The sequence below is a fragment of the Scatophagus argus genome, chromosome 17, assembly GCF_020382885.2.
Source record: "Scatophagus argus isolate fScaArg1 chromosome 17, fScaArg1.pri, whole genome shotgun sequence".
Taxonomy (NCBI): domain Eukaryota; kingdom Metazoa; phylum Chordata; class Actinopteri; family Scatophagidae; genus Scatophagus; species Scatophagus argus.
In genome coordinates, this window is record NC_058509.1 from 8,871,458 (window position 1) to 8,888,214 (window position 16,757).

The following is a 16,757-nucleotide window of genomic DNA, read 5'->3' on the forward strand; positions in this document are numbered from 1 at the left end:
TTTTCAAACTATTTCAGTGAGCTCAGGCTGAATTGCATTCCCCAGAAAGAAACTCATTTCTACAAAATGATTAACTTTTCCTTTTGATTTTATCAGGCAATCATAAGGTCTAATAGCATCTATCTGTTCAAATATGAACTCTTCATATTTTAGAAGTTCTTTTAACTGTAAAATTTTGTTGTTATTTTTAAGCTATTAAGTAAAACAAAACAAAAAATAACGAAAATATGAGAATGCTGACTGATGAAATGTTTGATTTCATTCATGGGTAAACACTGATTGAGATACTGAGGTTTTGACAGATGTTGCTCCACGAAAGGTGGCATCTGACATGATCTTCAGAAGTTAACTTTTATTAAGCTGAAGAAGCTTTTGGAAAGAGAAGCTGTCGTATTTGATCCTCGAATCAGGCCCGTCTGTATTCCTCGTGTGTCCTCCTGTAGAAAATAACAGAATTTAGAAACTAGCATGAATGAACGAGCTCTTGATTCAGTTTCAAAAGCTGCTGATGTGAACATCCATCTGGAACGAATTCTCAGAATCAAGAATAGCCAACCTGAAATCAAGGGAGAGCCTCACACAAGAGGCTCTTCTGGTGGTTACACCAGTCTTGGCCAGTTTGATGAGAGATGCTTATGGAACAAGTCCACGACAACACAACTGAAAAAGATGCCAACACCTGCTCTCTTTGATTTTATACTCTATCTCTCCTCTCATTCATATGCAGTTGGATTCTGGGTAAATACGCTATTTTATTTTAAATTTCACAGTAACTTAGATAGCATTTTCATGAGAGTTGTTTTGTACTTGTGTATACAGATTTCAAGTTATATAAGAATGTTCTCTGTTTTAACGTGGCTTATTCAGCAAGACGACAACAACAGAAAGAGTGCATAGAAATCTGTTTTGCGTTGGTCGAATTAAGGTGGAGTTGCTCATTGTCACGTCATGAAATGTTTTTAGCTTTGTTAATGTTAGGCAGTAGCTCTAACAGTCAATGGGGTTCCGGTTAAAGTCAGGATTTCTTTAATTATATCAGCCATGCATGAGGCTACCATCACTGATGCAGCTGGGCAAGGAAATCCAGTTTGGTTCAATTGAAGAAAATGTTCCTTTGGTTCAAAGGGCGTGATTTCTAATCAGCCAGCTGCAGTAATCAAGCATTCTTGGAAAATCTCATGGCTTTTAGTGCTGAAATTGCCATATTGTGTTAATTAAACGAAGGAGAATGGAGTAGGTTGACCATGAGATCTTCCTACTTTTCATATTATTTCCAGTTCTGCAGGGAAAATGACAGGGAGTAGAAAGAGATAGGAGGAGAGAGAAAGATGCCCTCTGTGCTCTTACGGGTTGATGAAGATTTCCTGCTTATCTGAGATAACAGGAAAGGATGTGCTCTGTCGGTGTGTGCGCACGAGCGTTCACATGCGTATGTCACGCGTGTTTGGACGTGTCAGCGTGTGCAGCAGATTTATGGTCTGCATAGTTACAATCGCCTCGCTAGTTAAGCCAAATTACTTCTGCTCTTTCTGTTTCTCTCTATCTCCCCTTCAAACACACACACACACACACACATGCACTCAAGCCATAGAGAGGGCAAAATGGTGATTAAAAGGTCCGATCCATTAACAAGAAAATGGTAATTATGGGGAGAGTGATTAACATGGATCACACAGACACATACATGTATGCGCACATACACACGGTACACAGGCTCCAGACACACACACCCCAATCCGATCTGTTTTGTGTGTGAATTAAAAGCATATCATGTCACACAGACGCAACACAAAATGAAAGACATCATTTCTAAAACCGTGTGAGAAACCTCTGAGGAAACCTGTGTGGCTAACGATGACATTTTTTCAAATAATCAACGTTCAAGGTGATGCCGCCTGTCCTCCAATCTGTTATCTTTATTTATGCGCCTCACCACCTACACATTAATCAACATTTACGAGTGATTTTCCAGCGGTAAGTTTTTTATAACGAGGTAAGGGCACCTCCCTTGATTGCTGTGTGTTCTCGAGTTCGACCTGTTGACAGCACAGCAAACGGGCAGCTGTGCGACACATTCATCTGGCGACTGGATAAATCATGTTATTAACTGACTGTAATGTTAAACAATTCTTCTCAGTCCCCATTTCCTCAGATTATTTATTGACTATGGTTGGAAGTTGGAATTATTGCCTGTGACTATGTGTTTTGAACTTTGTGTGGGTCTAGTCTCACCTGTCCACCCTCTTCAGCGTGTTGGTACAGCAACAGATATGATGAATGGACCTTGTTTGCACTCTCTGTGCCTGTGGACTTTTGAAAGCCAGGATGCTGAACACACACTGTGACCCCAACATTAAAAATGACCACTTTCATGCCACTGTAGTTTTGCTGTTTTTATCGGTAGCAACCGGGTCACAGCAGAATGTATTAATGTGTCATTTTGTGTCATAAAACCTTTGATCAACAAAACATTTTTTTCTAACATTCTTATTTGAATGCTGTCTAAATTTGTAATATTGTGTAAGTGACTTTATTCCAATAAACCTTATGTGGCGTATCAGCCACAAAGTCGGGAATACCTGGAAGAAATATGACCTAATAATCGTGTAATCGTACTAACAATTTCCACTTTAGCTCTCGCTGGAAGAGTTTTCTTAATTAAATTGATAAAATGCATTAATTAGGACAATTAAACTATTTAATGAAAGATAGCTTCTCATTAAATTGCATAACTGATGTTTTATGTTGTTCTGGTAATCGCTACCTTATATGACTGCTCCAGCCTGCCTCTATAAGGAAACATTATGAAAGGAAAAATTAAGGGATGATAAAGACGATAAAACAGTGAGTTGTGAGTCCAGAAATACCATACTTGGATTTTTCTTGAAATATAGTAAAGCACATTTACCTCAGTTAGTATTATGTCCATATTGGATGATTTTGTAAGATAAGATTAATGTCCATTGTCAAAAGGCAGTGCAGATTATAACCCTAACCTTTAAGACTAGAGAGTGGACTTTCAGTCTTTTTTATTCCATGACAGTGATCTTTCCTTAACCTTCTCAAAGTGTTTTTTTTTTTTTGTCACCTAACCTTTATTAAACTTTGACCATTCTTCACTTTCCCTGTACAAAATATTTTATGACAAATTAATTAGAAAAATCTGGGGTTTTGCTGATCCAAAACCTCTGTAGAAATATGGACGCTTTGTTTACCTTCATCCGTCTCTCAGATAAGCTGTGAGTTGGTGTCATGCTGAGATTTCCTTCACAATATATTGTTTCCAAGATCCGTTCCATTAAAACATCCACAACTTGTGTGCGTGCAACATATGTATTAACACTAAAAACTTCTTAACAGTAGAGTCAGAAAGAGAAATAAGGAAGGAAACAGGTTACTGGGTGAGTTAAGAGCCAAAGACAGAGTGTGTTTGTATGGAATCATTCGGAGTTATTGGAGCCTCCTGAGATGTGCTTGATTTATCCTGAGGGACCCTTAAACAGACAGTGTGACATTTTGAAATTAAACCTGTTAATTGTCTTCATTGGCTGTTTGTCACATTGTGTCATGGGCTCTTCAGCTTGTTGTTATCCTTTTGGTTTATTCATTTTTAATTTAATAGAATTGTCAGTTCGGTTTTTAAATCTCTATTAATATGGCAGGTACTTAACAAAGCTACCCATAAGAACGTCAAGGTAATTATTCTCACAACAGCCTGAACAGATATTTGAATAACCTTAAATACAACACAAGGCTGCTGGATTTCAGTGTGCTTGCTAATCAGTACAGTTTAAGGCGTCATAACCAACTAACTAAAATTATAAAATTATATTTCTAAATTTCTAAAAATATTTTCCCACACACACACACACACACACACACACACACACAAGCTGCCATTTGAAATGACAGGCTTCCTGTCACTCACTGATGTTTTGTCATAGTAAATGTGAAAGCCTGGTAAGGTCACAGCACATAAATTGTTGGAGTAGAAGACCCGAGTGGGACAGCAAATAGACTTCAGAGAATTTAACAGCTGTCGGAGAATTAATAATGTGTGAGCAACAAAAGAGCATCTGAGAGTTTTTGGGCGAGATGGATGAAATGCAAGTACCAAACGATGGGAGAAACAGTGCACGTGTTTCTTTGCCAGGCTTTCAAGATTAAAATAGGAAATGACCAGATTGAGGATTTGATTCCAATGATGTGTGTGGGACTTATTACATGTTGCTGACAGTCAAAAGATTTGACAAAAGCTCAAATGCTAATTTGTCATTTCTGTCAATGAGCAAAAATAAAATCAAAAGGCATCATTTTTTTTGGTAAATGCAACAGAAAGTAGGACACATAATTCTGGAGTAAAGTCATAATGGGGTTTTGGAGTATGATGAATCAATCCACAGGAAACATGGAAGTGTCTCAAAAGAATAATTGACAGCAATTCAAAGACTTTGAATGCACCACTTACTGAAACGCTACATTTAGACAACTTTCCCACCCAGACCTGAAAATCTGGTCTTATTTAAAAATGTATAACCAGGGGGACATGCTTTGATGAGGAGGTATTCGCAGTAACCCACATATCTGTTGAAAACAAAATCAAGACGGTGTGAGGAAATGAAATAATTTCATACATTCAGGGCACAAGGAGGATTAATGTATGTGAGGTTTATTAAAGCTAGAGGCATGGGAGTCCAAGATCATGAGAAAACTATTAGTAAAAAGGAGTGAAAATTGTGGTTAGATGCGAACTGAGATGGATTACCATGATGTAGCAATACACAGGCACTAACTGTCATGATTTCTGCCGTTTTCATTGTACAGTATGTCAGGCTCTTTTGAGACATAATTTATGCTATTGGCTCCATCAGCATTTCTTTCTTTTCAGCACCTTTCTGTCCCCCTTTCATGTGTGAGCGCTTCTCATCTTTACATCATCCTCATCCTGAATGCTGTGTTCATGAGAAGTGGAAACATCCATCGCAGCGTCCTAAGTGATGACTCTGTGGTGTTCAGACATTTAAACTCATTCTCCTTTCGGTTCCAGCACTAATGTTGTTCACAGTTGAGGTGAAGGTTTGAGTAAAAGCAAAGTCTGCAAAGTCAGGCAAAGCAATGAAAAGTTGTGTCAGTTCATTTTATGAATATTTAATCAGTGCAATCTGTCAATCTGTCCATTCCTTCTGGTTGCTATATTTGTTTTGTGCAAGCAAATCTGTTTTTAAACCATTTACTAAAGTTAACTAGGTTAGGGTGGATGCATGTGAACAGTCTGACTCCGTTCCATCCAGATAATCCCAGACTCTGTTCGTTAGAAACGTGGTTAGTTTAAATCTGGGTGAAAAACGCAGGCAGACTTGAATATAGTGTCAAAAGGCTTATTTGTGATTTCAGAGAAACTAAAAGGGGCACACAAACAAAGTAAAACTTCACCATTTGATAATGTAGTCTTTATATGACAATCTTGATGTACAGTAAATAAACAAATTTCAACAAGCAAAAGTTTACTCACACTTTGCTAAATGCTTCTTCGGTAGCATTTGGTAACTTATGAAATGTAATGTAGCTTTTTTTGTATTAACGTTAGCAAATTGCAGACATTAGCTGACAACTTTAGCTGAGATTGTAACCTCTAACTAGCCTGCTGCTGAGAAGCTAGTCATAAGTTGTACATTCTTATATCATTCCTAAAGTACACATGTTCACTAGGTGAAAAACTGTGTTGTCAGGTGTCAAAGAAGCTCTGACGGGGAGAGCTCATTTGGGTCAGTTTAAAACAAACAAACAAACAAAAACCATGTATGAATCTGTGCTCTCTGTCCACGTGCGAGGGTTATGGCCTGTGCAAACAGCACTGTTGGACTCAGGGGGAGTTGGGAATCGCCCCCCCATGGTGCCCCCATGGATAAAACATGATAAAATGTCCTTTAGGCTGACTTCAAAACAGTGCCCTCAAGGGTGCCCTTCCAGTGACCTAAACATGATGCAGTGCCATCTAGGGTGCGTTTTCATTGGACAAAATGTGATACAGTGCTGTCTAGGATGGCCTGCATTGCTAGACAATTGGTAGGCCTCCCTGGGCCTCTAATTGGTTAAATAGCTTAATAGATATATAGTTGTTTTTATCATAGAGGTGCAGTAGTAACAACATCTGAGCCACATAAATCTGAGTAACTTTTACTAAAAATTTTCTGTTCAGTGGTGCTTCTGCTTGACTACAGTTTGGCAGTTCTGATGAACTTGCTGACTTCTGCCTGTTTTGAGTTACATTTACTTAAGTAACTCTTTTAAGCAAATTTTCTTTTTAGGAGCAATTTTAATCCAACATAATTTTACTTAAAATCCTTTTCGGAAAAAAAAGACTTCTGCTCAGTTACAGTTTTATCACTTTACTTTTATTTATTTTATTGGCTATTTCATGCATTACTGCACCTTTCAGGTGGTCAGCTGGTAGCAGGTCTGCTGCCATGACATACAAATGGGCACGCATAGCATTTTCGGACTGTGGTCAGTAAATCCTGCTTCTGTAGCTGGTACAGTTTTGCAGCCCTTGTTGGAGCTGTTGTGACTTCCTGTCCAGAGTGTTACAGCTGTTTGTTTGAGTTTGCATGTGTCCGTGGTCATGTGTATGTGTGAGTGAGAGTGAAAAAATCTTTTCTTTTTCCACATAAGAAAAAAAACTTCCTAACTGTTCCAGTTCAAGTGTTGTTTACAGCTCCGTGGCAGCAATGCGGCAGGCCAACTAAAACTGATTTGGAAAAGCGAAGCAGGTTGGAATTTGAATCCAGCACTGGCCACCTTTGTTTTCAATGTGATCTGGCCCTGATCAGCGCTAACTCTTGAGTGTGTACCCTCTCTGTGGCTACATATGGCACATAATATTATATTTATTTATATATTATATTATGGCACATAATATGGCTGCATTTAGAGCTGATCTTCCACATCCACATTCTTAGGTGACAAAAGAGCACATTCATTTTAGACGTCAGTGATGTGTACACATAAATGTGCACAAACTCTACTATGTACCTTATCATACATAATTTTTGCTATGGTTAGTTCATTATATTCAGTGGAAATCAGTCACAGAATTCAAACTGGTCTCAACTCTGTGATCACATGAATTAAAATCCCTTGAAGAAAACCATTACTGTGTGTCACAAAAGGCAGGATCTGTTAAATCTTTTCTGCTGCTCTCGGGTTGCCATATAGCAGCTAGTTCATCCTCTCTTTCCTGTTCATTGCGTGACCCAGTTAGTATCTGCAATCCTCTACAGCACCAATTTTACACCTGGCTAAGTCACACCCACAACCCCCCTACACACATCGGAGACGTGCACAGAAACAGAGAGACACAAAACTTAAGTTACACACAATCTCATGCACGCACACACACACACACACACAGACAGAAAGACATGCACCTACTGCACACGGGCACAGAAGGGAAACATGAACAAACACAAAGGCCATGGGAAACAGCACTGTGTGATTGGTGTGAAAATAAGCAAATATGGTCTTTGATGTTGGGACGATCTTCCTGAGCGGAATTGAGTACACTTTTTCGAGAAGAAAGCAAGAGGTGTATATGTAGATGTATATATGTGTGTGTGTTTGAGTGAGCGAGCAGTTTGTGTGAGTGTGAACCGAGGTGTGTTTACCCCTGAGGTAGTGGTATTTCATCTCTTCCTGCATCAGTTCTGCCCTGCAGGGGGTAAGAGGTGTGTGCGTGTGTGTGTGTGTCTGTGTGCGTGTGTGTGTGTCTGTGTGCATATCTGTGCGTGTGTTAGAAGATCCAAATAGCTTTGCTAAGGTTAAAAAGACAGGAAGGAAGAGAAAATGAACACTTTTTTTTTTCAAGGCTTCTATGCCTGCATGTCTCTGTGTCTGACGCTCAGACCAGCGTTTTCTTGCTTGAAAATCAGAATGACTGTATGCTTTGCCAGCGCACACTCTTTTTGCCAGTGCACACTGGCAAATATACTGGGCGTAGTTGAGAAATTAAACACGTGGTGCCTCCATACATAACACATACACAGCCATGCATAAAAGATGTACCAAACCAGATTACAAGCCAACTTGTGCTGGACAAAAATCAACTTTCAAAAACCAAATAAATCCTTCCTGTCTGGACACTTTTTTTTTTCCTTTTGCTGCCAACTTTTACTGCCATAAGCAACATTTTGGCATAGTGGATGTCCATCAGGTATTTGGTATTTGGTTTAAATAATCGCTGCAAGAAAACTGTGAGGAGTTGTGTGGATTTGCTTTGATTTGCGCACGCTTGAAAGCCTTGCACAGTGTGTGGGAAACCAGTGTGCGTGGTGTGAGTGTACTTTTGCTTCGCACAGGGATGCTTTCATTCCGAGGGAAAGCATTGCGATGGATGCATTGGAAAGCTTTTTTAGCCATTTGAGAAATCAGTAATATTTCTATTTAATGTGAATTTGAATAGAGAGCTATCAGAAGGGCACATGGCATTAAATTTGTGGCTCTACAGGCGCGGTGTTAAAGCATCTCACACTGGAAGCACAATTTAGTTTTCTGGCTTTTCATCTTTTTTTGTGTTGCAAGGACACAAAAGAGTGAGGACAGAGAGAGCGAGAGAGAGAGAAGGGTGTTCAAAGTTCAGTGAAACATAATTTCCTGATGGATGTAAGTCATCCATCATAACTCCTTTTCCTTTAATCTTATAATTTCTCTGTTTCTCATTTTTGCTTTGTCTCAATCGCTGTCTTCTGTTTCTGAACCTAAGCGTTTAGTTCATTATAACTCCTGTCCTCCTGTACAGTCACTGGTATCGTCTCTCTTTCTCACAATATGTCTCAGTCCTTCTGTCAGTGTCTGCCTTTCTGTGAATGATTGTAATTTACTCTTTCGTCTTTGTTTCTTAATGTCTGTCTCTCAACCCTTCTGCGTCTCTCTTTTCTAAATATTAATTCAACCCCCGATTCTGCACCCCGTCTGTTTCCCTCTCAATTTCTCCTATAAATGTCATTAATTCGGTACCGATAACCAGCTCTGTTCTTTTCAGCTCAGCCTGGCGCAGATTCTAATTATAATCATTACAATAACGTTAACGGTGCAGTACAATATTCAGGAGCCAAATCCCCTTGTGATTTATCTCTCTTGAGTCTTTGGAGCTCCTGTTCTTTGTGTCACATTGTGGCCACTGTGGAGATTATGTCTGCAAGCATTTAATACACCTGGAGCTGATGTTAATTGACCCCCCCCCCCTACACACACACACACACACACCTTTTTTTCTGTGAGTGGTCTGTTCTGTCTGATGAGGGAAAAGGGATGTCTTTTCACATGTTATATGCAGTAGTCGATCCGTTACAATGAACAGATATAAATACTAACTACCAGTTTGCGTTGGATGAAAACAAAGCATCTTCTTCAAAAACTGCCATATGAACTTCTTTATGTGTTCACTTCTAGTTATTTCACTCACCTCAGTGTCATAATCAATATAAAGGAAACTCAACACTATTTTCACACTCACGCTGAGCCAGATTAGGCAGGGAAACCACTTAAGTTACTTGCAAGAAGTTTATTTAGAAGTATATTTTGAAGTCAGACAAATATGAACTAGTTGATGTCATGGTTTCAGTAAACTGAAGTGACACTTCAGTTTACTGAAAACTAACTTCAGAAGTTATGAAAAGTAGTTCAAGCAATCTTAAGGCCGTGAGAAGCTTCAAAAGATGATGAATTATTTTTTTTCTGGTAAAATGGTGTTTCCAAGGTCAAGAAAAAATACTTTTAGGCTTTAGTTGACTTTATTTTTGCAATAGGGATATTGATTATTGTGCTAGTATTATATACTGTAACCTATACTCTAAACCAACCTTTTGTGCTTTAATAATGGGGGTACAGAATGTTCCTACAAGCCATAACTGAGAGCAGAGTTCACATAGTTCTGAGAAATATTTTGTGACACTGCTAACTGAGCTATTTGTTGGTAGTAAAACCACTTACTTGGAAGGACAAAGATAGGTAACTACAGTTCATGAATTTCAGTGACTTAAGCTCAGATGAACAAGGCATGCACAAACATGCACTGTCATTGAAAAGCTGTGTGTGGAAACAAACAAGGCAGTTTTTATGGTCTGCATGTGTGGTAAGAAATAATGCTTTTTAAAAAATGAAAAAATGAAAAAAAAAAGTTTTCTTGGCAATGGCAAGCAAACTGTGGAGTGTTACTGCAATTAAAGCAGTAGCAGTTTGGCAGCTCTTTGGACACTGTTACAGCAACGGAGGTTAGCAAACATTTATTGTGCTATGCAGCGTCAGTGTTCGTCAATGTTACGCTGAATGTGGTTTCATCAGGCTTTGAGTTTATAAATTTATTTATGACCTTAGATCGTTGTCTTGCTTTAGCTTTGGAGCCTTTGGCTCTTCTAAATTTCAAATCGGACTGTTGATACCCCAATTAAATAGAATCTGTTTTATTTTGCGTGATTATCCCGTTGAGGTGTCCATGGCCCTGGTGACACCCCACTTAGCCTTGGTTGCGGCAGGATCGCCTTAACCCTGTTTGTTTTGGATAGAAGGCTAATGAGAACCAGAGTAGTGTAACAAGTCAGCCAGTATGCCTTGGCTGACTCTCCTGTCTGGTAATATTGACAGTCCTGTATGTGTGTGTGTGTGTGTGTGTGTGTGTGTGTGTGTGTGTGTGTGTGTATGTATGTGTGTGAGTGAGTGAAGTTCCAGTAATCCCAGTGGCTAAGCTGGTAATCCCCTCAAGCTGCCCATTAGCCCCTTGACACACAGATACACAGACGCAGATGCGTGTGCGCGCGCACACACACACACACATACACACACACAGCTTCTCCAGGGCAGTCACCCAGGTGTCAGGCAGACTGTTCCTCAGGGAAGGATCACTATGATCAGCCACAGAGCTGGCCCACTGCCCCTGGAGGGAGGAATGGAGACACTGGCTGGCAATACATACAGATTAAAGAGAGGGAGACAAAGATGGTGGGAGGGATGAAGAGGAAAACAGAGAAATTATGCTGAGAGGTATGGAGGTCAGACTGGGATGACTGGAGGGGAGAAGGGGAAACTGGAAGAGGGGGCAGGAACAGGGAGGAAGGAGAGACAAAGAAAAAAGCAAAGATGAAAACAAAAAGGAAAAGTTATTTTTCTGTGTCTGTATGCTCACTGACTGGGCCGCTGCACTGGATGTTGTTCGAGAATTTGAAGATGTGGGATACGTTCCCGTCCACTATTTGGATGAGAGACACCAGATTTCTGCCTGTTTTTTTTTTTTTTAATCTTTGACAGAACAGTTTTTCTGATGTTTTTGGTTGTTTTTGTCACCACCAGCTGATCTGTGTGGCACTGCATCCTTTGAGTTAGTATCCTCAAAGAGACAATTCACCTGAGCCTCGAATGGACTCTGAGAAACAAAACGCCTTTGTGGATATGGCGTCTTTGTTCCTGAAAAGCTTCTTTCCCTCACTCAAGTTCATTTGTTAAGGTGGCACGGTGGTGCAGTGGTTAGCACTCTCGCCTCATAGCAAGAGGGTTCCAGGTTCGAATCCCGGTCTGGGCCCTTCTATGTGGAGTTTTCATGTTCTCCCTGTGCCTGCGTGGGTTTTCTCCGGGTACTCCGGCTTCCTCCCACAATACCAAAAACATGCACATCAGGTTAATTGGCTACTCTACATAGCTCCTAGGTGTGAGTGTGAGAGTGTGTGGTTGTTTGTCTTTGTGTGTTGGCCCTGCGATTGACTGGCGACCAGTCCAGGGTGAACCCCGCCTCTCGCCCGTAGTCAGCTGGGATAGGCTCCAGCTCCCCCGCGACCCTGACGGAAAATGGATGGATGGATGGAAGTTAATTTGTTAATCAGTGTTTGGATGCTCATGGTCTTTGAAACCTGTAAAAAAATAAAAAAAAACCTTGGGGTTTCGAGTGAATGCCTGTTGGTGATTCAAATAATATTTCTATTTCTGTAAAACCACATTTTTTAGAGGTATGTGGCATTTGTCAGGACCACGTCTTGCTGGAATCTCATAGCCGCCCACCACCCCAAGTGGAGTTTAGTAGTGAACTGTGTGGGCCGCAGCAGACATGCTTCTCTCATTATATGACGACAGCCACGCTGAACCTTTACTATTGTGAGTCACTCGTTGTGAACACTGAGCCCATGAGCACTCTACGCTGACGTGGGTTGACAGAGGAATCGTTCTCCTTAGTATGTCACATAACACAAACAATGAGACAAGGCAGCAATGACTCATTCACACGGTGGGTATGTTGTTTGTAGTTTGCCTCACTACAATTTCTAGACACAAATGGTAGAGATTGTGTTCTCACTTGTGTCTCTGCTGGTATGACTGCAGCCTTTCAATTGAAAGGCTCAATTGGCATTAAAGTTTCGAATGAACTTAACTATTAGGTGAAAATCCTCCCATGATATCTGTGATTGTAATGGGAGCGCCATAATACTGCAAGAAATCTGCAAAAAATGACTTATGAGTTATGCCAGAGAAAGAAAAATCTAAACTCATTTAGAGTATTTTGTTAATCAAAATTTGCCATCAAAGAAGACCAAGCAGATGTATGCACAGTCCAGCTGCTTCACACCACAAACAGTTTACTTAACTGCTGAAAATGTGACCAGCCCTCCTTCTTGTTTTTCAGTCTCTCTTCTTGTATTTTTCTCCCTGCCAACATTTCCCAATGTCAGTCCCTTTGAAAATACATGTTGAGATCAGATGGGAATCAATTTGTCCCCTTTTTTGAGAGAGTTACACAGTGTCTTACTGTTTCGTTTCATGAACTTGTTAACAGTTTGCAGTACATCACAGCTCTGTGGACACTTAAGGCTGCACATATAATTTTTGGTTAATTGACAGGCACTAAAGATCTGGGTATGCTGTCCTGTTTGATTTCATCAAACCTTTTCCTTTGCCTTTTCAATTTACTGTATGTCAAGAATATGAGATGCTGTCGAGGTAGAGTTTTGAGTAAGATTGTGTCATCTTGTTGGAATTCTGTGCAACTGATCAATGGACTTTGCAGCGTCTGTGAACCTGCGTCAATACACCTAAAAGTTGGGAAACCTCAAAACTTCCCTCGAGGCTCAGTGCACATCCAGGTAATTGGCTGTCTGCAACCCTGTATTGCTGTACAGTGCTGCTGTTCATTGTTAAAATGAATATTTTGTCAATGACAGCCTCAACTGCACTTTGACTTAGATATGCTAAACAAAGTGAAAAACGCAGCATGTGTGTGTTGCCACACAGTTGGAAGTACAGCATTGTCCAAAATCTCTTGGTATGCATTAAGATTTCCCTTCAGTGGAAGTCAGGCGCCAACCAACCCCTGAAAAACCGCTCCATAAAGAAGGGTGTCTGGATACTTTTGTCTATCTACTCTATGTTCAACCCCAGAGAACATAATGGGTCAGGTTGACTAAGCCACTCAGTAATCTGTTTTTAGTTTCTCTGGGCAAAAGTGGTCTTTTTAAAATTACTTCATGTAACGTTTACAATCTAGAGCTTGACAAAAACCTGAAGTCAAGGTTTTGCCGCCTCTGGTATTTTTGATTGTGATAATTGTCATTATTATCTTTTTTTTAATCTCTTACAAGTGCTTTAACTCATTGGTTACAAAATAAAGTGTATTAATTTCAACAGGCATGTCCTTCCTACCTGTGACACAGAGCTTTGTACGTTTGTAGGCACTAAAGTGTAAAGCCAACGTAATGTGACCACTTAAAACATCACAACATAAAAAGCACGGCCAACTGGTGCTGAACACTCTTGAGTTTATTTTCACTTGCAAGTCTGACATGATTTATGGTGGGCATATATATCTCAGCATCTTGATCTTGATTTAGAGTACGCAAAGTGAAACTCTTCAAGCAATGCTCCGTGCTGTAATTCCATTGTAATAAAACATTTCACTACCTTTAAAAATGACATTTAATGCAGCCATTTGGTTAATTGGTCATGTGTGCACACATGGTTAAAAATTACATTTAGGCCTCTAGTAACACACTCAATCTTCACCCCGGAGGGAGACTAAGAGAATGGAGCATGGGCAGACAGACAGAAGGAGACAAAGGCCCAGAGACTGAGAGAGAGAGACTGAAAACAATGTGTTTCTCTCTGCTCTATTGCTCCCTCCATTATCCTTCAAGACAGAAATACAAGAATTCAATTAAAAGACCATGTAGTGACCTTAACACACATGCACATGCGTGAACACACACAGTGTTGATGTATCAATTAATCACTGTCTGTCACTTGACCAGTTTAGCCTGTGTATCTGTGCTGGACCATGGGAATTATATACTCTGAGTGTGTATGTGTAGGTGTGTGTTTGTAAAATATCACTCTACTATATAATGACCATTGTTACTTCCAGCTCTGAAAATGTTGTAGGTCTTTTTTTGTGGAGGTGCACTATTGTGTGTGTGTGTGTGTGTGTTTCATTAATATGCAGTACTGTGTCCTAGCCTTGTGTTATTAAACATTAAAACTAGATGAGAGAATATGGCGTGAGCCCTGGGGCTAAAACTAACATAGTAAGACACAATCAGGGAAACACACACATACACACTGGCAACATAAGTCATTCACACAAACACAAAGGCATTTGAGTGTCCACTGGAAGCTGATGGAGTCTTATAGTTAATTCTTAAAGAAGCGATTCTGAATGAAGAATGAAATTAAAGTTGCTGACTACCCATTGCTGTTAATGTCACGGTCTGGAGAGGAATATACATTTATTTTTTGTATATACTGTAAATATTACTACTTTTTCTTAGCACTGCAAGATGAAATTTGCAATTATCAAAAACTCTCCCAAAGCCAATCCCATTTATAACATTTGGAGGGCGTTTAACGGTGCTTTTATAGATGGAAGCTATATTTTCTGCTCTATAGCTCTAAACAATACCTTAGAACAGCAAATCCATTTGAATATTCAAACTAACAAACACCCCGTCTGTCCACAAGTTCAGTATATAGACCACATAGTAACCTTGTGAGTGTGAACATTTAGGCATTGTACTCAGAACTGCTTCATTTGACTTCAGTGCTGCTCTCGGTAGGTACAGACAGGTCTAATGTCAGTCCATCTCCAAGACTTCTAACCACCAATCGTCATCAGCTGATATTCATTCTAAATAACGTGATGGGTGGTCTCTATACCTAATGGAGTGCTGACTGAGTCAAGGCATGTCTTGTCATGCTGCTTCCAGCAATCAGTGACCAACACAAAAATCTTCACTTTAGCAACCTTAATTTTGTAGTATATGGACAAAAGTATTGGATTCAGGTGTAGTATGGGGCCGTTTTTCAGGGTTTGGGCTCGGCCCCTTACTTCCACTGAAGGGAAATCTTAATGCCTCAGCATACCAAGACATTTTGGACAATGCTATGCTTCCAACTGTGTGGCAACAGTTTTCTGTTCCAGCATGACTGTGCCCCAGTGTACAAAGCAAAGCTCCATAAAGACATATTTGGATGAAACTTGACTGGCCTACACAGAGCTTTGACCTCAACCCCATCCAACACCTCTGGGATGAACTGGAACAGAGATTACGAGCCAGACCTTTTGGTTCAACATCAGTGCCTGAACTCAGAAATGCTCTCCTGCATGAATGGACAAAAATTCCCAACAGAAACACTCCAAAATCTTGTGTAAAACCTTCCCAGAAGAGTCATTAAAGTCGCTGTTGGTGGCATTTCAATACTTTAGTCCATATAGTGTACGTGCGCATAAAATGTATACACAAAAATAGATTCAAATATTTAACTTCTGACCACACCCAGTTCCATTGATGGGTGTGCTTTGGTGATGGTGATGTGTGATGTCACTGCAGCAGAGTGAGAAGTTAAACCTCAGAAGGTCAGGAAAAAGTGAGATTTTCAACTGGTTCAAAGTTACTCTGTAACAAAGTGGCAGTTTGGGGAGATGACAGAACACACTACAAATAAGCAAAATGAAAAGATGAAGAGAAGTTGCAAAGCATTGCACAGAGCTGTGAAATGTAGACTTCAGCTCCTCCACTGAAAGGCTCAGAAGAGGTGAACTATTTATGAAGGAACTTTAGCAATGGGAGGCACTGCCAGATTTTTCGAGCTGATTCCCCTAAATATGGATGTGTGTGTATGTGTGTGTCAGTGCAGCGAGTGTCATCTTCATGCATGCTTTAAGTATCCTTTGTAAGTTTTTGTCTGGTCCTGATGTTTCAAAATCCAGGTTTCCTAAGTGCTTTAACAATCATTAAAAACAAAACTGACAAATTGTACACTGAATCACTGAATAGGAGGCAATAAACAAAGTATAAATAGACAAATGGTGAAGAAGGTTTAAGATTTAAATTTAAAAGGCAATATATACATATATATATATATATATATATGTGTATATATATATATGTATATATATATATATATGTATGTATATATATATATATATATATATGTATATATATATATATATATATATATATGTATATGAAGGCAAAATGTTGCTTCATACTGCAGATTTTGTCAGACAAAATATAGCTACATTGTAAATTGCTGTAGCTGTAATGGTTTTTTCTTATTTTGTGAAAATATATTTGACTTGACATCCTTCATTTGGCACATTTTGTTTTATCCAGAATCTTCATACGGGGAACACAAGGCTGTGGGTAATATGCCTGTGGTTTTGTTGTCTTTATCGTTAATTTGGATTTGTGTTAGTCATTTAAGTTATTTTACATAAACAGGAACAATGA

General features: G+C 39.6%; 1 protein-coding gene across 1 annotated transcript in view; it reads left to right on the forward strand.

Moving 5' to 3' along the window:
* Positions 1 to 16,757, forward strand: part of csmd3b (CUB and Sushi multiple domains 3b) — a 313,752-nt gene that overhangs the window by 76,789 nt on the left and 220,206 nt on the right. The window lies entirely within an intron of this gene.